At 48.7% G+C, this 20585-nt stretch overlaps 1 protein-coding gene across 1 annotated transcript in view; it reads left to right on the top strand.

The window, feature by feature from the left end:
• Positions 1 to 1220: 1220 nt before the first annotated feature.
• The window catches only part of BRD4 (bromodomain containing 4), a 41679-nt gene continuing 22314 nt past the window's right edge, over positions 1221 to 20585 (top strand). Inside the window, exons 1-2 of the mRNA XM_075738208.1 lie at positions 1221 to 1243; positions 19998 to 20091. The gene's annotated coding sequence lies outside the window, so the exon portion shown is untranslated. The remainder of the gene's footprint in view (positions 1244 to 19997; positions 20092 to 20585) is intronic.

The raw sequence follows: 20585 nt of genomic DNA on the forward strand, positions 1-20585 counted from the left end.
CTCGTTGGGTTTTAAGCGCGGCAGTAACGCTGGATGAACGGAGCCGGCGTCCTTCCCTCGTCCTCCCTAACGCCGAAAATACTCGATTTAGGGGATTTTTAGTGAGTTATTCCCCCCCCCCCCCCCCCCAAAAAAAAAGGAATTTTTCCTGTCGGGAAACGCATAAATTTTCATCTGCTTCTGTTTCCGCCTGGGAATTTGGGTTGGTAAGTCCGTTATTAAGCGGCAGCTTGATTAGCAGTAGGAAAAGGGCGGTTGGTTCCGCGAGGATTTGCTCTGGGCGAAGAAAATCGTTACTTTTTCCCCCCCAAACAAACCCTTTTCCGGCAGAATTTGCGGGGTGCGGCCACCTCTCTCACCAAACCCGTTTCCTCGTGGATTCTCCCCAAAAAAGCAGCGATGATTTGCTGTTTGCCGAGTGTTCTGCCGGATGCAGAATCAATCCAAGGTGTGTGTGGGGGGGGGGTTGCCCAAAAAAAGCTTTTTTCCCCCCAAGAAATCCCCTTCCAGGTGAGTTAATTGGCCAGAAAAAAAAAAAAAAACAGACTTTTCGTGACGTAACCGCCGTGGCGCCGCCTGCTCATTCCTGCACCGAGTTGGGGCCCGGTCTCAGCCTCCTTCGGCGCAGGGATGGATGTCGGTGCTGGGAGGGGGGGATTTGGGGGGGGTGGGGACACCCCCCGTGTGTGTGTGTGTCGTCATCGTTCCCCCATGCGGTGGTTCCCCGCCTCGTGTGATGTCATACCCCAGCGCATCACTCGGGGCTCACCCGGGGGGGGGGGGGGTGGGTGGGTGTGTACGTCCCGCCCCGCGCGCCCTCGCTCGCTCATCCCGTGACGTCACGGCGAAAGGCGGGGCGCGGGTGGGCGGGGCCCCCGCTGCGCCGTGACGTCAGGCGCAGCGCGGTGAGGTCAGTGCGGCGCCGCTGCCGGACCCGCTGCCCCTCGGTGCCCGTCACCCCCCTTCCCCCCTTCCCCCTCCCTCCTCCTCCTCCTTCCTCCTTCCCCCCCGCCGCTCCGTCACGCCGCCCACGGTCCTCCGCGCCCCGCGGGACCCGGCCGGCTCCGCCTCGTCCCGCCGCCGCCTGAGGTAAGAGCCGGGGCCGCGGCGGAGGGAGCGGCCGGTGGGTGAGGGAAGGAGGAAGCGAAGGGGGGGGGGGGGGGGGCGTTGCCGGGATTCACCAACGCCTCGTACGTCGCCCCGCCGGCGTAACCCGCATTGCGTAATGCGGCCGCTGCGTCAGGTGAGGCCTACGTAAACTGCGGCGAGGAGCCCGCCCGGAGGTTTGAGGCCTGCTGCGCAAACGGCGTAAAGCGGGGTTGTGGGATGGGGGGTGGGGGTGGTGTGCGGGGACGCTGTTGGCGTAGCGGTGGTCACGCGCCGGCTGCGTAGGCCGCTGCGCAAGGCGGCGGGCGGGGAGGGGGGGGGGTGCGTTCTCCGCGCCGTACGGACTTTGCGCAATCGTCGGCCTGGCTGTTTGGCGGGGGAAGCGCGGCCCCGCGGCCGGTACGGAGCGGTGGCGGGGGGGGGGGGGGGGGGCGCTCGGTCGGCGGGGTGGGGGGAGAGCGGTGAGCGCCGTCCCGCCTGCGCTCTCCGGGTTACGCTGCTTGCGCGAGGCCGGCGCGGCCCTGCGGCGTTTGCGTACGGGGAAGAAGTGTGAGTGAGTGGGGGTGGCGTAACCCGCGCGGCGCCCCCCCGCCCCGCTGCGCCGTTAGCGTAGATCCGGGGCGGAGGGGAGGGTGCGGAGGGGGGGGGGCGTGAGTTGCGCCGTTATCGTAGGTCCGGGTGCGGGGCGGGTTACGCCGTTGGCGGGCCGGTACGCAGAGTGCGTGCGGTGGGGCGGGGCGGGGCGGGCGGCGCGGGGGCACTTCCTGCCGCCGCCATTTTGTCGGCGGACGGGAGGAGGAAGCGGCGGCTTCTGCGCGGAGGCAGCGGCCAGGCCCGGCCCCGCGGCCCGCGGTGAGTGACGCCGCCTCCGCCTTCCCCCGCCTCGCCCTTCACCGGAGGGACCCTCTCCGGGCTGGGTAGGACCGGACCGGGCCTAGCGTAGGGGGCGGGGAAAGCTCCCACCGCGCCGTTAGGCCTAGGCCGCCCGCCCGCCCCCGCCCTGCAGCCAGGCCCGGCGGCCGCTCGCTTAGAGCTGAGGGGAGAAGAAGAAGAAGGAGGAGGAGGGGGGGGAAGAACGGCGAAAGGCGATCCGGAGCCGAGAAGCGGAGGCAGGTTGGGCCGGGAGCGGGCGGTGCGTGTGTGCCCGCCGGCCCGGTGCCCTTGGTGTGTGGGGGGGGGGAGCGGCGGTGCCTTCCTGGGCGGCCCTGAGGTACCGAGCCGCCCGCCCGCCGCTCCTCACGGCTTCCCCGCCATAACAGCCGCTCCGCGGGCTCTCGACTGCTCCTCGGGCCCCTTTCAAGAGGGCGATTTACTCGCCTGGTCTTCATCTCCTGCAGCTGGTGGGTTTCTTTACGTTTTCGAGCTCAATTTTCCCCTGTTTTCCCAGGTTGTTTTCTACTTTTGTAGGAGTTGTTTGGAAATTATAAAGGTAGAAGGCCGAGCTGTGGGAGAGGGGAATCTCTCGAGCCGCTTTCCCATGGTTTTGGGCATCGTTTTGGGTGGGAAGAGGGAAACCTGGGTGCTGTTGGAAGCTGGAGCCGGCCGGGGACCGACTGCTCTTTCCCCGGGAGATTCCTGGGTGAAATACCGGAGGACCGGGGTCCATTTGCGCAGACACTCGGTTCCTGCGGTAATTAGCCGCTGGTGTGAAAGCGAAGGCCGTTCTTGCTGGCTTCGAATGCGTGTTGGCCGTAAGAGATACGGCTTTACACCGCTAATTAACAGCGGAGAGTAAAAGTTTGTTCGTTATAAACTCGGGCTGCTCTCAGGTTTATTAATGAGCCCATCCTTATCCCTCCCTCCTCCAATTATCTTCGGCTGCTTTTTATTTTCACTCACGCTTTTCAAACTTCAAAAAAAACCTCCCACAAATAATTTTTAGTCCGAATAACGTTAAAACTTCCCCGCTCTCTTCGGCAGAAGTTTTCCCAAGAAAACTCTTTAAATCCCCGTTATTCTGCTCCGTCAAACGGTTCGCAGCGCCGTTTTAAAAATAAATCTGGGCAGCGCTGTCGCTCGTAGGGATGCGTGTTAGAACGTAAAGAATTAAGCCGGTAACGAGTTTGCGTTGCTTTACGGGATGGCGAAGGGACACCCCCGGTTGTGCGAGGTGTCCCGGTGTCGCTGCTTTGCTCGGCTTGAATTATCAGCGTCTGGTTTTCGTATCTGCATCATCCATCACAATTTCAGGGTCATTCCAGCCAATTAAACCGCTCGTCGTAGTTTTACGGAGGTTCGGTTTTACCCGTTTGCGGCGCGGTGACTTTAGGTTAAGCTTAAGTGCTCTGTTTGAGCTCCGTTTAAGCTTGTCGTGGCCAAATTTAGCTCGGTTTAGGCAAGAAAACGAACCAAACTGCTTTGAGCAACCAAAATATCGAAGAGTTCAACCTTGCAAACGCTTAAAACGTTGCTGCGACCCTACTGCGTAACTGATTCATCTTCGGTGGGATTGTTACTAACGTAGGTGTTTGCAGAGATTAATGGCAATCGAATTTACGTCGCAACAAGTTCCTGGTATTCGGTTTGAGGCCGTGTGAGTTAAAGGTCGCCCTCGGCTGCTTTCTGGCGTTACTCGAGGGCCCCTTTGCGTTTTAAAACATGAGGTAAAGGAAAATATTTGAATTCTCCGCACCTGAACTCGAGGAACCGCGATAGCGACTGTAAATAAACGTGTTGTACGGAGCCGGGGGGGCGGGGAGGGGAATAAAAAACACCCGCACGAGGCCGGTTGTTCCCACACGCCCTCTAATCTTTGCACCTTGGCGGAGAATGGGATTATTCATTTAAAAGTAGTAAAACGCGGCATTCCTGATTATTTTATCCCCCCCCCTCAACCACATTAATTATTCAAAGCTGAATAACTGTTGCTGCTGCATTATCTGATGATACCCCGAGCGTGACTTTGGTGGAGGTGAGCGGCTATTAGCTAAATTACCGCCGGCAGCAAAGCCATCGTTAGCGTAAATCCCGTTTCTGTTTTAAGAGGAAATGGGGATCGCGCTTCGGTCGGAGAGCGGCGCGGGTAGGAATCGATCTCACCCCGCTCACTCCCGTGTTTCTAACTACTTTTTTTTTTTAAGTTAATTTTTTTGGTCTTCCACGCTTCGGTTGAGGGGAGCTGTAATCGAATGTATGTAATCAAACATCCCTTGTTACGATTTCTTGGTATTTTGGAACAATTTTTCTAAAGTAAACTTTATAGCCTGGTAATTATCTCCTGGCAAACAGCGTCTGGACCGAGTTCAGGAATGCAAACCATTTATTTGCAGGAAGATCTTTTACCTTAACCCCGCGCAAATTCTCCGCCGAGAAGGAAACCCGGGCGCAGCTCTGCCGGCAAAAACGGGGTGAAATCTGTGGGATTTGAGTCAGCGGGAACCCTGGATCTGGCGGCGAACGGGGAGGGTAAAGGCGCATCCCGGCCGCGTTACCTCGTCGTTTGTGGGGATGGGTGATGTTCAGTGAAATCGTATTTCCTCCTCGTTAAAGCAGCGGGGTCGTTGCGAGTGTTGCCTTCCTAAATATAGACGGGGGCGCAGGAGCGTCCTACAAAGCCTGAATTCCCCCCCGGAAGGCGGCGGATAAGGAAAAACATCCGCTAACGGCTTTTCGGAGGGATTTTTGCATCACCTCCTGGCTCGTCGCGTGTCATCGACGTTCAGTTTTGGGACGAATCGTGTCTGGGCTTCGGCCGAAGCGGCGGGGAAGAACTCGGTCCCCGGAACCGCTGGAGGAAGGGTCCGAGTCCAGTTTTAATCTGTTTTGGGTTTTTTTTGATATTTCTTGCTACGAAAAGGAGGAAAGCGAAGGGTCTGTAAGCTTCCGAGGGAATCGGTACAGCTTTCTTGGGGTGTGATTGAACAATAGGTGTCGTAAAGCTCTCTGAGGTCTAAATCCGAAAGCTTTTGGAGAAATATTGGCAGCGTTAGTGGTGTTCTTTGGGTTGGGATTAGCGTGACTCAAAGAGCGGCTCTGCGGAGCGGATGTGAGAGGGGAAACTGCCCGGCAGAGCCAGGGAATCCCGGCGCGGAGAGCTCCCGTGTCCCTTTTCCTCTGGGATAAGTCCTCGGGCTGCTTCGAGCCCGTCGCTTTTCCTTATTTCCAAGCAGAATATCAAAATAACTTTCCTCAGCCAGGATTAAGAAGCCCCGGTTGTATACAAACCACGAAGGGAGTCGTCGTCTGGCTCTAAAACTTCCAGAATCGAACGCTGGATAATTCACAGCGATGGGGAGGGAAAAAGGACTGGAATTCTGCACAAATTAATTTACGCCGTATCGGATCAGCGACCTGGAAGGGCGAAGGGTTTATCAGCAGCACGACGAAACTCCCGTCGAGCGAACCGGGATGTTTTGGGGTTGGTTCATGATAAAAACTCCTGGGTTTAGTTTCTGCAAATCTCTCTGCAACCTCTTCTTTTTATTAAATAGCTCAGAAGGGCTCGAGATGTGTTAAATATCGGTTTGGAAAAAAAATACCGAAAGGTCGTTTTGGGTCGAGAGTGAAAGTTAAATTCCAGCACGAGGGTTTTCTGCTCGGATTTCTCCAGGAACTCTGGGAATTTTGGTGGTATTTGGGGAAGATGTCGGAAAACCGGCATTGCATTTCTCTCCGCTTCGACGACCGGAAGGATTATTAAGAACGTTTTTGGCGTTACAAACTTACGGAATCTTAATTCACATCTCCTGCCTTAGGACGGCCGCATCCACGCAGGGAAAGCTCCGGCGGGACAAGATGTTTTCCATACGGATCCAGATATCGCTTGGAGCATCGAGGGAAAGGTGTCGGGATGCGAAATACCTTGAAGTGAGACTGAAATTCCCAAAACTCTTCCTTTTAGGCGCATTTTATTTCTCTTTTGTGCTATTTTTGAGCTTTTCCTGTGGGGATTTTATGCTGTGTGTTGCTTTTATCCGGAATTGGAGGAAAATCGGAAGGTTTTATCCAAAATTGTTGAGACCAAAGGGTTTGGGAAGTGCCAGCTTGCCTTTGAGAAGCAAAACTTATCTCCTGGTTATTTTTAATCCCTATTTTAACGGGAGGAAGCAGCTTCGTTACCATTCCTACTATTTTTGAGGGGGAGAATTTTGTGCCTTCGTTAACAGCTCGGGTCTGTATCACTGCTCGTTACCACGAGCAGGAGGAGAGTTACTAATTATAACTTTTCCGAAAGGGCTCGGGATGATCCCTCCCTGACGGGCAGCTCTCGCTCCGAGATGGCGCAGATCCCAAGAAACATAAAACAGCCTTAAAAAAAAAAAAAAAACACCACCAAAAAATAACAAACCCCCCCCACCTCCCCCCAAAAAAATAAACCCAACCGAAAACAGGAACTGTTCGGTAGCGGCGAGGGCTTGGACAAACATCCTGAAACCAGAAACTCCGTAAGCGATAGCCCGGAAATAGGAAATCACGGATCGGTTTGAAATCGGAGGGATTTAGTGTTGATTTGTTGCCTTTCTGAAAAAAAATATTCCCGATTTAAGAAAGGGAGGGAGCCGAGGGCGCACGGGTTTTCCAGCCTTTGTTAGTCCGGGCTTAGCCCAAATGCTGATTTTTGGTCAATTAAGTTGTTGTTATAACGTATTTCAAACCTAATTAGGCTTTGCAAGCGTCTGACGTCCTGTAACGACGATATCAAACCCGCAAGGAAAAAAATGGATGTTTTTAAGACAAAATACCCCAAAACCTGGTGTCCCGCGGGAAGCAAAGGGATCTTGGAGCCCGCAAAACAAATGTGCTCCACGAATTTCCTGGGACAGGTCCGTCTTCCCCCGATTGCAAATTATTTTCCTTTTTTCTGTGATATTTTAACTGACTGGCCGGCTGTGCCGCGAGATCCTCGTGCGTTGCCCTTGGTAAATCAGTTAAAACCTGAGATTTCAGCACATTGCTGAAAATTAGAAATTTTTTTGCGGGGGGGGGGGGGGGGGGGGGCGTGCCTTCCCAGATCGAGAGGCGGCTGGTGTGTAGCACATCTTGGGGTTATAAAAAAATATATATAACAAAAAAATATATTTAGTGATTAGCAGAAGGATAGTTGAAATATGTCGGATTTTATTTTGACCGGACTGACGTGAACTCACCGAGCGACTTCTGGGGGAGTTACTGGAGCGAAACCGCGTTCACCCGACTTAAAAAAAAAACCCAAAAATAAATCAGTTTGACTCATAAAGCTTCAAGTTGTACTTTATTTGTGTGGATCCTCGTTAGCACTGATAGATTATTAGGTTTAGCGAGCTGTGAGGGAGCTAGAGGGGTGCAGAGCGGCGCTAACGAAGCGGTTTGTGGTTTATTTGGACGCCGAATTAAATTAAAACTTGATATTTGTAGGTCGGTGTTTTGCCTTAGTTCTGTGATGAGCAATGGGCTTAAAAAATCTGAATAATGTTAAATGAATACATGTGTAATTAAGCAATTATATGTTTAAACGAACCTGGGTACTTCAGCAATTAAATAGTCTTTTACAGTATCGTGTCAGCTTAATTTAATTATTGTCTGCCAGCACCTTGGCTTTAATAACTGCGATAGGAAAGAAAAACAAACATGGAAACTTAAATTATGTCATACCTGCTCGTTAAAATAATGTTTAGAACTTATTTGAGCTTTTCCAGGGTGATTTATCCCGGAGATTTGCGACGCGCTTGGAGCCATCAGGGTTACGAATTATTTAAAGAATAATCCTGAAGTTTATGAGAAATGAATTCTAGGAAATGAGCTGTGATAAATGAACTATTTAACGAGCTGTAATCTCAATTTGCCGTAGGGGTGGTGGGTTTTTTTTTTCCCCCTATCAATAGCAGCTGTTTGCTAGTGGAGAGGTCGGAAGGTAGGATGCCGGGGAAAAAAATTGAATATTTGAAGTGTTTTTGCAGCTTATTTCCTACAGAGTGAGCAAAAGGATCGGATATTTGGCTCGGGAACGTGCGGTTTGATTTATTTTTTAATAAAACTCGTGTTTATAGAGAGGCTCAGCCCGCAGATACGGTGCTGGGTTTATTCCCAGCCTGAGACTCGACCGGAGTTCCAGAGGGAAAAAATTTGCAGGTAACCGGAGCCCCGTGCTGCCGGTGAGCTGCCGTCTCCCGGGGAAGTTTTGGGTTGAAAAGAAGTGGAAATGGTGCAGAGCAAGTGTCGCTTTTTTATCCTTTTCTGTTTGCTGGCGTCGCAAGCGCGACTCGGTTCCTCTGCGGGTAGATCTCAGCTTTAGGTAAGATCAGTTGAACCCTAAAAATACTTAATTTTAGTGAAATACGGGTGAAAAAAGTTTGGTTTCACCTTGTTTTGGGTTTGTTTTTTTAACTAAAATAAAAAACAAGGAGATGTCCAGGATGCATTTGCCACATAGAAGCGCAGGGAACCCGTCCGTGCGTGGGGTCGGAGTCTTGATTTTATGGGAAAAATCCTCAGCTGCGCCCCAAAACTGTTTCGCTATCTGGTAGAGGAGCTCAGGAGGCGTAAAAGTGAGAGGAATAACCTTAAAAAAAAAAAATATCCCTGGGGCAGGGAGTTTTTCTCTGCTGAGCGAGAATGACTGGGAACCCAGAGCGGCTGCGTGATTTGGTCCTGAAACTTTAAGCCCGGCTTAAAGCTCCGCAGCGCAAAGTCTGTCTTAGTCTGTGCCTACGCCCCTGGCTTGCATAAGACCGGAGCCAACGGGACATCAGACCGGTGGGCTTGTGTTTTAATTAATTAGTGGTGATTGATCAAATAGAAGATACTCAGTAAAGTTGTGTTGGGCTGCAGACTTTCTAAAACCAGTACTAAATAACTGCTGTGAGGCTCTTTGTCCTTGTAGGTCCAGCTTTCCTGAGCTCAGCCCACCTCTTGTCTTCCCTAAACTCCCTGAAAAACGGTCGTTCTTCATTTTTTAACACAAATTCTTGTTTTGGAAGAGGATAACTTGAAAAGAGAGGAATTTATAGCTTTTTTTTTTTTTTTTTGGCTGCCAGGTCTCCATGCTGAATTACTTGTCACGGTTCCTTTTTTAACGAGCTAGGTGACGAGTGGCTGCGGATGGGTCGGGAAATCTGTTCGCTAAGAGCATCCCTGCTTTGGAAATCCTTCGCCAGGCTGGTTTATCCGGTTATCCGATGGCTCCAGGGAGAGGCAGTTGCGGAGGCGGGGTGAGCTTGGGTCCCGCTTAGCCGAACCTTGGAGGATTATGATGAAATAAGCGGCAATTCCGCTTCGAAAACATCCCGGCGTCGCAGCCCTGGCTCGCCGGTGAGCCGGCTGAGCCATCAGCCTTGTAGCAAGGCTACAAATTAAATCAGTCTCCTTATAAAAGCTGTTTTCCTCCCGACAAAATCTTTAAAAGCATCATATTTTGTACGTAAAGCCTTGATTTCTGGAAGAACGAAGATTTTTCAGTTTAATTTTCAAGTTCTTCTCGCGGAGTTACCGATTAGGGTTGAAAACGGCCACGTTCGAAATCAAACGGTGAGCTCGCATCTCTTTTTCCTCTCGTGGAAAATCAACTTCGTGTCCGTCCAACTTGGCTACACCCAAACCCCAACCGATTCCTCGTAATCTGTTCCCGGTGCCCAAAGCCTCTTCTGAACCCCAACGCGCCGCTCGGATCAAATTTAAAACTAGTTTCTGCCTCAAAAAGTAGGAACTTGAGCTGTTCCTGGTACCTCCTCATTAATTACGTGTGTGTACGGGCTGTGGCATAGTAGGGATTGAGATTTGTGCTCGAATTGTCTCTAATTAGCTTTTTTTGGAAGCTGAAACTAATAAATCCAACTCGGGGAACCGAGCTGCGGTTTTGGATGGAGCTCGGTGTCTCAGGCGAGGTTTTCCCTGATTCCTCTGGAATTTGAAGGGCCGGAATGAGTCTGGACGCCGCCGGGTAGGCGCTGATTTTCCACGTAAAGAAAGAAAATGAGAAAAAAAATCAATTTAAATTGCTCGACCCAATCCTTTGAGTCCTGATGCTCACGACTCTTCTCTGGAGCTCATCCCCTCCTAAGGGAGCGGGGAGGGGGGGAAAAACCCGCGGAGTGAGCTCTTGGTGATAATCTGCTTAAATTTAGCAGAAGGAATATTCATTTCACCAAAGCTGATGCCAAAATTAAAAGTTTTGGCACAAGAAGCAGTTTCTTTGCCAGCCCAAAAATCCCCCTCGGTGTAAATTATCATCTTGGGTTGTATTATATTTATTCTTCTAAAGCGTTTTTTAATTCCTGTCCGGTAGGTATTTCCCCGTTTGCGAGATAGGGGTGATAAAACGCTCGTATTTATCTACTGGAACAACAGCAGCAGGAAAATCCTGGTAGTAAAACCTCAAACCCTCTGCGCACGGTGCCAAATATATTTTTTTTTTTTTACCTTTACGGTACGAGCCGCAAAGCTGCGTCTTTATTTCGTTGCCGAGCGTACAGACGGAGTCGGTTCTCGGAGTCCAGAGTTTAATACCGATGGGGGGAGGATGGGATTAGAGTGCAAATCGTCGGTCCAAAGGTTGCCGGAGATGTTTGTGGTTGGGGTTTTTTTTTTTTTAAATTTGTAGGTAGGCACGTGCACCGACCTCACCTGGAAAACCCGAACGCGTTCGATATTCCGCGTCTCGCTCTGGTTTCGGGAGGAACTCGGTGAAAAGGGACAAACGCTAAAAAAGTAAAGTCTGAGCTTCGCTGCTGGCTCAAATCGAAACATCGCCGTTATTTTTGATGTATTAAGGAAACAATTCCCAACGTTACGCTGCTTCCAAACCCCCGGCGTGATCCTTTCCTGCTGAACTGGGGTGTAATTAGAGTTAATTTGGGCACGGTCCGGTTCTCCCCCGTGGGAAGAGTGAAGGGGAAAGGTGTGGCGTCGGTCTGCGGGACAAAGTTTCATCTCTTCTTTCTTTATTATTTTATTTTTTTGTTTTCCGCTCGCGAAGCGATGTTTTCTGCTTTCAAATGCCGCCTCTGCCTGCAGAGTCCCTGGTGTGGGGTGGGGAAGAAGGAGGATAAAGAGCAAAAAGAGGGAAAAATTAGATTTGTTACGCTGTTGCTGAACATCTGAACAGGTAAACTAAGGTATCTCTGAGCGCAAAAACAACGGAAAAGGGTCAGTTTGTAAAATAAAGGTAGCGAAGAGCCTTTTACCGCTTCTCCTTGCCTGCGTTTAGGGCTGGACGCTGTCCTGGACCGAAGAATTCCCTGTAAAAACCCGATCGGGTTACAAGAAAAAACAAGATCGCCGCTTATTCCCGCCGTCGAGTCGGAGACGCCGTATTTACAGCCGAGGCTGACCTTGTGCCTGTCGAGGGATGGTTGTTTGCGGAGCTGCCGATCGCTCTTCTAGTCCCAAGGGAAAATTCCGACCGTTTGCAGAGCCCGAGGAGTTTAAAAACAAAAAACAAACAAAAAAAGGTGAATTTTTGAAGTGTTTCGGTGTCCGCTGACCATACGAGCGGCTGAGAGGATGTGTCGTGACCAGGGTGTTCGGAGCGGTTTTGGGGGGATGTCTTCTCTTTTTTTTTTTTTTTTTTTTAGCGCCGTGCGAGTGCGTAAGGGTTAGTTAATTAGATCTTTGCTTATCAGATACTGCTCTTAACGGGACCCGGAATGACTTTGAGGTCTTAGGTGTGATCTAACGTCTCATCCGAGCTTCGCTTTTAACCGGTTTAACTATCCTGCTGGTTTTAATATCTTTTTATTTTCTATATCTTGGGACGCATTTAACCAGTTAAGGACGCTGCATTTTTTCATTGTTTTAAAACCATCTTTGTTTTGCCTTCTCTTTTTTTTATCAGTTATTTTTGGTCCGACCTTGGCTCGTCCTTTCTTACTTTGCAGTTGGGTTTCTCCGGGAAAGGCGGCTCTTCGGGAGCGCCCGTGTTCTTGCCGAGGATTGATAGCGCCCAAGCAGTTGCGGTCTCTCGGTATCTGCAGACGTGGGCTGAAGAGGAACGCAAAGCGTAGTTGTTAGGCTGATATTAAAAGGTTTGGAGCCCAAAACATGCTGCTAAAAAAGCCTAGCCTAAAGGTGAGATTATTTTAGGCTCGGCATTTGAATAGAGGATTGTAATCCTCACGGGCAGCCTGACCTTTTTAGAAGGAAATTGTCTTTTAGATGTTCATTTTAAGCATATTATTGATAAAATATGCTGAGGCATCCTTTGAGAACTTAGGTTTACCTGTTTAATCTTCAAACTAAGCTTAAGGAGGTTGACAGCCCCTCCGATTTATCACGAGACGCAAGGTAGGAACGGGCGGTAGCTCGTGGTGAAGATCCATCTGTTTGCACCCGGGGTTTTTCGGCGCGGTTGAAAAATAGCACAGGGAAGCGGGGGAGCGATCTTGCGTTAAGAAACGGCTTTACAAACCCAAAACTGTGATATTTCACCCCGGAATATTCCCGGTGTTGGTTCTGAAAGATGGGAAGGGTCGGTCCGAGACCTGCAGGACCTGCGCTTGAGATCTCGGGGTGGTTCCTGACGCTCTTCAGCACCGTTGTCCTGAGCTCGGGGCTTTTGTCGTGTGATGTCAGAATTGTCTGACCTCACCTACGAGCTAATTTGGGCTGAAAGGAATAATTTACTCCGTGGTAAGGATTAGTAGGAAGATCTCAGCACTGAGGAACCTTCCTGCAACTCGGGAGGACGTGTCCTTCCCCCTTTTGTTGGAGAAAGTTTATTTCATCGTCGCCGACGGAGTGATTTACAAGCGAGTTTGGCTTGCTCGTTAGCCTGGCGATTTTCTAAAAAATCCCCGTTTAATTTGCTCGGAGCTCGAAGCTCCTCTAACAGCGTGTACATGCTTGGGGCACGCTGACCCCGAAGCGGATCACCGGTTTTTCTTCTCGTTCCCGTTTTAATTGAAGTGGGAGTAGAACCGCGCTCTCCATGTTACGTCGCCCGACTTGTCCGGGTGTTAGTCACGCTCCTTGCTGCGCGAAATGTCTTCCCTCCTGGATAAACCTTGAGGTTGGCGTCGATTGCTCTGGCTATAAACCCTTGAATTAATTTTTACGTGGCTTAGAAAACGCGGTGGTTTCGTCCGTTCAGTTCTCGTCGAGAATCGTCGGTACCGAATTATCAATTAACGGGGGGGGAAAATTGGATTTTCTGGCCGCGGCCTCGTGCTAAAGATAAGTTCTGGTCGTGGGTGAGCGTGCCGAGGGAAGGAAGGAGGAGAAAGTTCCGCTCTGTGTCAGACTTGTAGTAACAAAACGAGCAGCTGCTGATACTTTCTAAACTTGTGATTTTTTTTTTTTTTTGGAGTCTTTCAAGGCCGTCTCTGCAATTAAGAGAAAGGAAAGGGCAACTTCTGGGATCTCTCAGACTGCGAGTCTCTCAACCAGACAGAAATTTGACTATAAAACCACTTCTCTGTTTTTTGAGGGCGGGGGGGGGGTGGGTTTGACATGATACTTTTGAGTATTTGCATCTGGTTTTCCTTTCACAGCTTTGTTTTAGTTTCTTCAGCCTTGAAAGAAGAGAGTTGGGTCGTTTCAGACCCCGAGCCTCGTATTGTAAGTCCAGAACGCGTTTCCGACGGGCGGCGTGACTGTACGTGGGATAAAAAAATACCGAATTTTGGGGAATTTGCGAGGAGTTGAGCTGCTTTCAGGTGGGTTCGAAAGACCCCGTGGCCGAGCTGTGGGTTGAATCTCGTCGCCGAGGTTGGGCGCCGCTGGCGTTAAGCGCTTTTAAAATACACGTGTCCCGAGCTGCTCGGAGGAGACCGAGACTCGTTATTTAACATGCGTTGGCTTCGCTTATTTTTTTAATTGCGTTGTCTGCTCGTTGGTCAGAAATTTCCCGAGATGTATCTGTGACTTTGCGGTCGAGGCTCGCGCGCTTTGAAGCTCCGAGTCCAATCGCTTGGGGGCCCAAATCGATCTTGGATAAACTTTTGCTCTTTTCTGAGCCTTTCGGTAGCAGCAATATTGAAAGAAATTGAAAAATGAGGATGCTCGGATTGGGGGAGGTCAGGTTTGGGGGCACAAACCCTTCTGGGATACAAACCCCTTAACTCTCAACATAAAACCTCGTCAACGCGCAACTTGCTTCCGTCCCTGCGGCTTAATTGCGCTTTGAATCTGCGGATCTCCATTTGTAGCTGGGTGCTCCGTTTCTCTGACCGCTAATTAAAGGATTTGAGGCTAAATTGGTCTTGTTGGAAAACTCTTTCCAGGCTACACAACGCTAACACATGTGTAAGCTGAATTAAATCTCCTGCGTAGCACGTTTAAGCAGTTTACTCTCTTAAATCAGCGTTATTAATTTTAAATTATGCTTCTGCCGGATGGGACGGGGTGAAGTTTGTCCTGTTAGTCTACAAGAATGAGAAATTGAGTCTCTGCTTTTGCAAAAACTTTTAAGTTATCTGTATGTAACTTGCTGGAAAAGCGGAGAAAATGTGATACCGGGGTGAGGGCAATACGTAGATTCAACTGGGAATTTACCTGCAGGGTGTAAAGGAAGCGCTGGAGTACTAAAATCAGGAGAAATTCAAGCAAAATACCTTCTGAAAAATGTATTTTCCGTGGTGAGATGTTGCCCGCTTACTTGAAGTAGAATTCTTGGCTTTGCGTATCGAATTGGCCTTGCACGGCGTGTTGGGTACCTGCATTTACCTGGCGTGGACTGAGGTACCTGTTATTTCATCGATAATGACCTCGTACGTTGCCTGTATGACCCAAAACATTGATTATTTTTTTTTTAAATTTTTTTTTTTTGAGTAGGTTTAACAGCAGTTTGAACTTGGCCTTCAACTCTGATTGTGGGATATCGCTCACCCGTATCCTCCCCTCCGCTCAGAGAAGCAAACCAGTCTGACGGGCAAACAACCTGGGCACGTTTGTCCTCGTTTCCTGTTGGGTTTTGTTAAAACAATTGATTTTTCTATATATTTTTTTCGCTTTAAAATCAGAGCAACTCTTGCGTAAGGTATTCAGGTTCTCCCGCCGTAGAAAATTACGTGTTTTTACCCTCAAAATAAAAAGGCCATGTGGTATTTGGGGCTGGCACTGGAATATCGCCTTGAGTGCAACTTTTTTTGGCAGCTATTTGATATTTAGCACGTCTGAGTATTGTAGAACAGAAATTACAGGCACATTTTGGTGTGAATTTACTCCTGTTTAGGCTTCATCCAGGCACAGATTCTTTTTTTTTTTAAAAAAAAACTTAAAAAAATGTTCGGTGCTGGTGTCTGACAAAGCTCCGTGAACGCAGGAGGAGTCTGAGATTACGGGAAGAGGGAGGAAAAACCTTGCCTGGTATCCAAAACCCGGGTAACTCCTTATTTTTTTTTTATTCTATTTTATTTTCCACTGTTTTGTTAGCTCTTTCTAGGAAAAGCTTTATCCTCAGCTTCAGGCTGGGCTGCCCGCGCAGCCCTTCGTAAGCAAAATCCAGCGTCAAAAATAACGTTCCTGGGGTCGCGGCCGTCCTTGGCTTTGGGTGTAGATGGGGAAATCGGGAGATCCAGGTGAATCAGGTACTAAAAATGTTCATTTTTTTTATTTTTCTGACCCCAGAACAGCGTGAGAGCGGCTGTCCTGGGCTGCAACAACAACTTTTTAGTGAAATCCTCCCCGTTTCCTTCTACATCGCTTCTGGTTTGGAGACGCGAGGCCGCTTTCAAGCTGTGCAATCACACGGCGCCCGGCGTCTTTATCGGTGCGGTGGCTGTTTTAGGTACAGAACAACCTGTTCGGGGAGTAAAAAAAAAAAAAAAAAAGAGAGCAAAAAGGGGTATATTGAGCAAAAATGGGTTTTATTTTCCCTCGAAGCCAACTCTTCTCATTCAGTCGTTGTCCAGGACAAATTAAGCAGTAACTCTGCGTACAAAACGTCTTGTACTGAAGCTTTTAAATTCAATTCCTGGATCAAATTCAATTTTTTCCTTTGTTTGCGGTGCCGGGAAGGGCCCTTGGATCAAGGATTGCTCGGCCGCCGCTTCTCCTTCAAGTATTAAACTCAGGACGTTATTAAAGGAGCACTAAAGTCGAAAGAAATATAACCCGCATCTATTAAGGGGGAAAAATGGCTGTAGTGAGAAATCGGGAAGCGTTAATTAATAGAAAAATCTGGTTTGGAAGTGTCTGAGCCTCTGGAGCGAGGCTCGTTAGGTGGTTGAATTAATTCAGATGTGGAGGGGTGAGATACCTCAGTGCTGAGTCTCAGGAGATAAAGCGTGCGGCTGCGAGCTGAGAAAATGTATAGAAGATGTACGTATGGAAGGGAAATTCAGCTTTCCGCTGCGTTAGGGCAGAGCCGGCCGGGCTGTCGCGGCTCTAAGAGGACTCTTGCTCCAAGAAATCGGTGATCACCAGACGGCGTGGCGTTTCCTGGAGCAAAGATTTGGACCCAACCCGACCTTGGAATTTATTTTTTTGCGCCGATTATCGCAAATTGGTTTGCGTGTTTCCTTCTGGCCGTTCTCCGTTTCGGGTGGGTTTTCCCCACTCGATTTGCTGGGAAACTGAGGGTTTAATTTTAATTTATACGCGCTTTAAAATGCCGGCGGGATATCTTGGTGGTAGAGCGTCGCTTGGGTGCGAGCGGTGCCCGGGGATGAGCAAAATCCGACCGCAGCACGTAGAAAATAATATCTTGGGATTATTTTCAACTGAATTGTCTTTTTTTTTTTTGTGTGTGTGTGTCCTGGAGCTAGATGAACCCCGCAGAGCGCAGCCTTCGTTTGCTCAGCTAGCCTTCGTGCAGATAAGATTCCCCAGACAAAATAAGCGGGTTTTGGCAAGGTAGCCGCTCTCGGAGTTGATTTTTTTTTTTTTATTATCTTGGGTTTTTTTTGGCTGGCGCGGAGTCAGGTGGCCTTGTGCATCTAGCCGGGGCTGATCTGTCCCACGGAGGCGAGACGTTGAAGCCTGGGATATCTCCTGGCGGTGACCTCCTCTCGGTTGATGATTATTTGAACACTTAAACGGAGAAGAAACTGAAAGCGGAGAGGTAAAGAATGGTCTCCAGGCTGGACACGATGCGCTAACTGGAAGAGAACGTCTTCTTGAGGTTCTCCTGCTTTGGGTGAGAGGTTCAGGATGCTCCAGGACTGAAGAAGGAGTTTAGAAACCTTGAAATCGAGAATCTTGACCCAAACCTGAGAGGTACAGAGGGTCTGGAGGAGCCGTGGAGCTTGGAGAACTGTCCCAGAACGGACGTCGGAGGAGGAGACATCGGTGGGAACGACCCAAGACCTTGTCCGCTCTGCGCATCCAAAGCGGAGGGAGCAGCGAGTACCTAAATCTGCCTTTTTGCGACCGTTTTTACCACCCCGGAGTATCTGCAAAGGGTTTTTATTTGTTTTGTTTCGTTTTCCTGCGGGAGTTTGAACCTCTTCTCTTTGCTAGGTGGCTCACCTTTGCCCAGGCGTTTTTCCTCGTTAGGGGAATGTAGGTGGGACCTCGATGGCTTTATAGCAACTAAATCGGCTTAAAATAGGAGCTTCCAGGAGAAGGAAGCACTTAAATAATTTCTAAGGTAAATATCAGCAGGTTCCTCGTTAGGAAAATCTGGGCGAGTCTTAGGAGGGGCTGAGGGGTGAATTTTAGTGGAAAATGTAATAATCCTTAAAGCGTCGGTAAAATAATTTGTTTAGTAAAGCTGTGACACTCTAAAGATAAAGGTTAATCACGTTATGCTTATGTACAAGCTTTGAGTATAAAATCTTGTGTATGTTGGTTGATCGTGGAGGTGATTAAACACAATCGGATTTTTCCGGTGGGTAAGAGCATCAGGAACGACCGTAACTCGTTTGGCACGCGTCGTTAATCTTCCCCTCTCGCAGAAATTAGTCGGGCGAGAAACCGTCGCCTGAAATCCCGGGATGCTGCAGGGTGGATCTTCTTCTCCTTTAGCAAACAGGAAAAAAAAAACCAACGGAGTTTTGCGATTTATTTTTAATACCAAAAGGTCTCTTTTCTGAAGATCTCGTCTGATATTCAAAAAGCCGGGATCTGCTCGAAAAAGTGAATTTGTAGGAAAACTTTGTCATTTAACAGCAATTAAATTCCAAACGTCAACTTTTTTTGAGGGAACGTAACTATTTTCAGCTACTATGTGAATTGTTTGTAATATTGTAGTGCGTTTTTTCTTGATCGTAGCCTTTATTTAGGGGAAAAATCCTCATTTTCATTGTTTCTGGGGGCTTTTATGGCATCCCTTCCACCCCATACTCTTTGAGTCTTGACTTTGAATTCAGATAAATTCATTGATTGGGGTTGAAATGTTTTCCCGCAGAGTTAACGTGATTGCCAGCCAGTAAACGGTACCCGCTTGTTCGGATTTATCCTGATGGGGGGGATAAAAAAAGCAAAGATTGGGAACATAAACCTTTTAAATCACGGATTTTTCGTTTGTTTTTCAAACTGCAAACCTTTCTAAGAAATCTGGCGTCTTCCTCCCGTAAATGCCTGCTGTTCTTGGAGGTAGAAGAACTGAAATTATCGATTTCTTTATTTCAATACTTTGCTACGGGAGTGGTTTTATAGGAAACCGGTGAATTCTACTGCTGAAATCAGAGTCGCTCTTGAGATTTATTCCCATTCTTCCCCCCGAAAGAAATTAAGAGACATTGAACATGCAGAAGGTAAATTATGTTCTTTTTAAAAAAAAAAAAAGTATTTGAGCAGATTTACCTGTCTGCAGGGAGCTGCTGGGTTGTGTTTAATGTGTTAAACAGTGCTTAACGAGCTCGTTTAGCCCAGGTGCAGGGTTTGGGATCTGGTTTATCCTTCCAGCTGCTTTGGTGTCCGCCTTCCTCTGGGCTGAGCTCCTTAGGAAGCCAAACGGGCAGCAAACAGTGAGTAAAGAGTGAGTACACACTCGTAACGTCAACTTTAACCTCTGAAAAACCGGGGCTCAAATGTTAATTAAAACCTGGCAGTAATTGCTGCGGTGTGACAAGGCCCGGAGCAACCTGTTTGAATTTCTGACGCAGGAGACCTCCGGACATCCCTTTCCACCTCCCGTATTTCTCGCCCCGCGGGCAGGCGAGTCCAGCTTTGCTTTAGCTAAACTTTCCACACCCGCTCGCTAAAGCTAAGCTTAAGTTAGTCGGAGCTGTTAAGCCAGTCCTCCTTTGGCCTCTTGATTTTTTTTTTTACCTGTTAGTACTTGCTGAATTCTTTTTGTTGGAGGGGGGGAAGTGTTGAGTCTCCCGGATCCTTTCTGGTCTTTACCCCTGAAAATGAAATTAAAGATTTTTTATTTTTTTACATAGTTTAATTTATTTATTGGCTCTGATAGAAGGCGAGAGCTGGCTCCGGAGGCGTGGTGGGTAAAGTCATTTGCGCTCGTGAAAAATGCGTCAGCTGTGGTTACGGTCATCTTCCTTCGCGGTAGAAGCTTAAATCTCCTCTTTGGTGGGTTTTTTTAAGGTAATTTCCATAAAAAGAGGGAGCGTGAGCGATCGCTGTTCTTGCGTTGGGGCTGCGGATGGGTTTGAGACTTCTTACAAGCTTCTAAACCGGGCTTTGAGGTGCCTAAAGCTAGGCAGCGGTTGGATTAAACCCAGGTCTTGGAACCGGCTTAAACACCTGGAAAAAGAACTTTTTGGGGTGGAAAGAGTAACTTTTAGCGTAAAGGTTAAAGCGAGGGAGCGGCCCTGTGCTTGTTGAAGCTCTCAAGAGGTATATTGGGTTGGTTTGCTCAAATTCACTTTTTTTTTCCCCTCAGTATGTGTAAATTTTGAAGCGTGGACACTTTGAACGATGGTCCAGACCGTTGACTTGCAAACTGGGATCCCTTCGCCCGTCCCCGGTTGCGTTGCGTAGCTTTTCATCATCAAGGGTTCCTGGTTTTCTGACTCGTACGTGTTGTTTCCTATAAATAAAAATAGAAATCGAGAATGTAAAATGAAAGTTCATGATGGTGGGGTGGTTTTTTTTGGCTGGATTTCTGAATTAATACGCATTTCTTTTCCTTACAGATCTTTCTTTCGATAGTAGCTTTGAAAATGAAGGTCAGAGGATTCAACTGGTGAAGAAGAACCGAACACCTCGAAGGGTCAACTCTGATTTCAGGTAATTATCCTGAATTTTACTACTCCACCCGTAAGCGCACGATTTACGGGACGCGGCTTATTTCCGGCATTTTGGGGCAGTAACGTCATTTTTGGGGGTTTTAGCGGAGAGAGGGTGATGCGAAGTGGGACCACAGGAATTAATTCGAGCCGGGGATGAGCCACGCTCGTTGCCTTCGAGTGCTTTGAACTGTGTAAATCACGTACAAGCTGCCGCGACCGCGTCCCCAGATTTACCGGATTTACCGATAGGCGTTTGCCGGTGCGAGTAGAGACCGGGTTATACGGACCTTCGGCTTCGTTAAGGCTGGATCCAATTTGATTTGTCCTGATACTTCGTTAGATAAAGAATTTTAAACCTGTTTTTCCAAGGGAACCGATACCAGGAGGCAGAAACAGCAGAGAGTGAGGTTGGGGAGAAGCTTCGTACACGTGAAATAATTCAGAATTTTCTGTATTTTGGTGTATTTAAGAATATCAGACACCAGGGTTTTT

The sequence above is a fragment of the Balearica regulorum genome, chromosome 30 (genome assembly GCF_011004875.1).
Source record: "Balearica regulorum gibbericeps isolate bBalReg1 chromosome 30, bBalReg1.pri, whole genome shotgun sequence".
NCBI lineage: Eukaryota > Metazoa > Chordata > Aves > Gruiformes > Gruidae > Balearica > Balearica regulorum.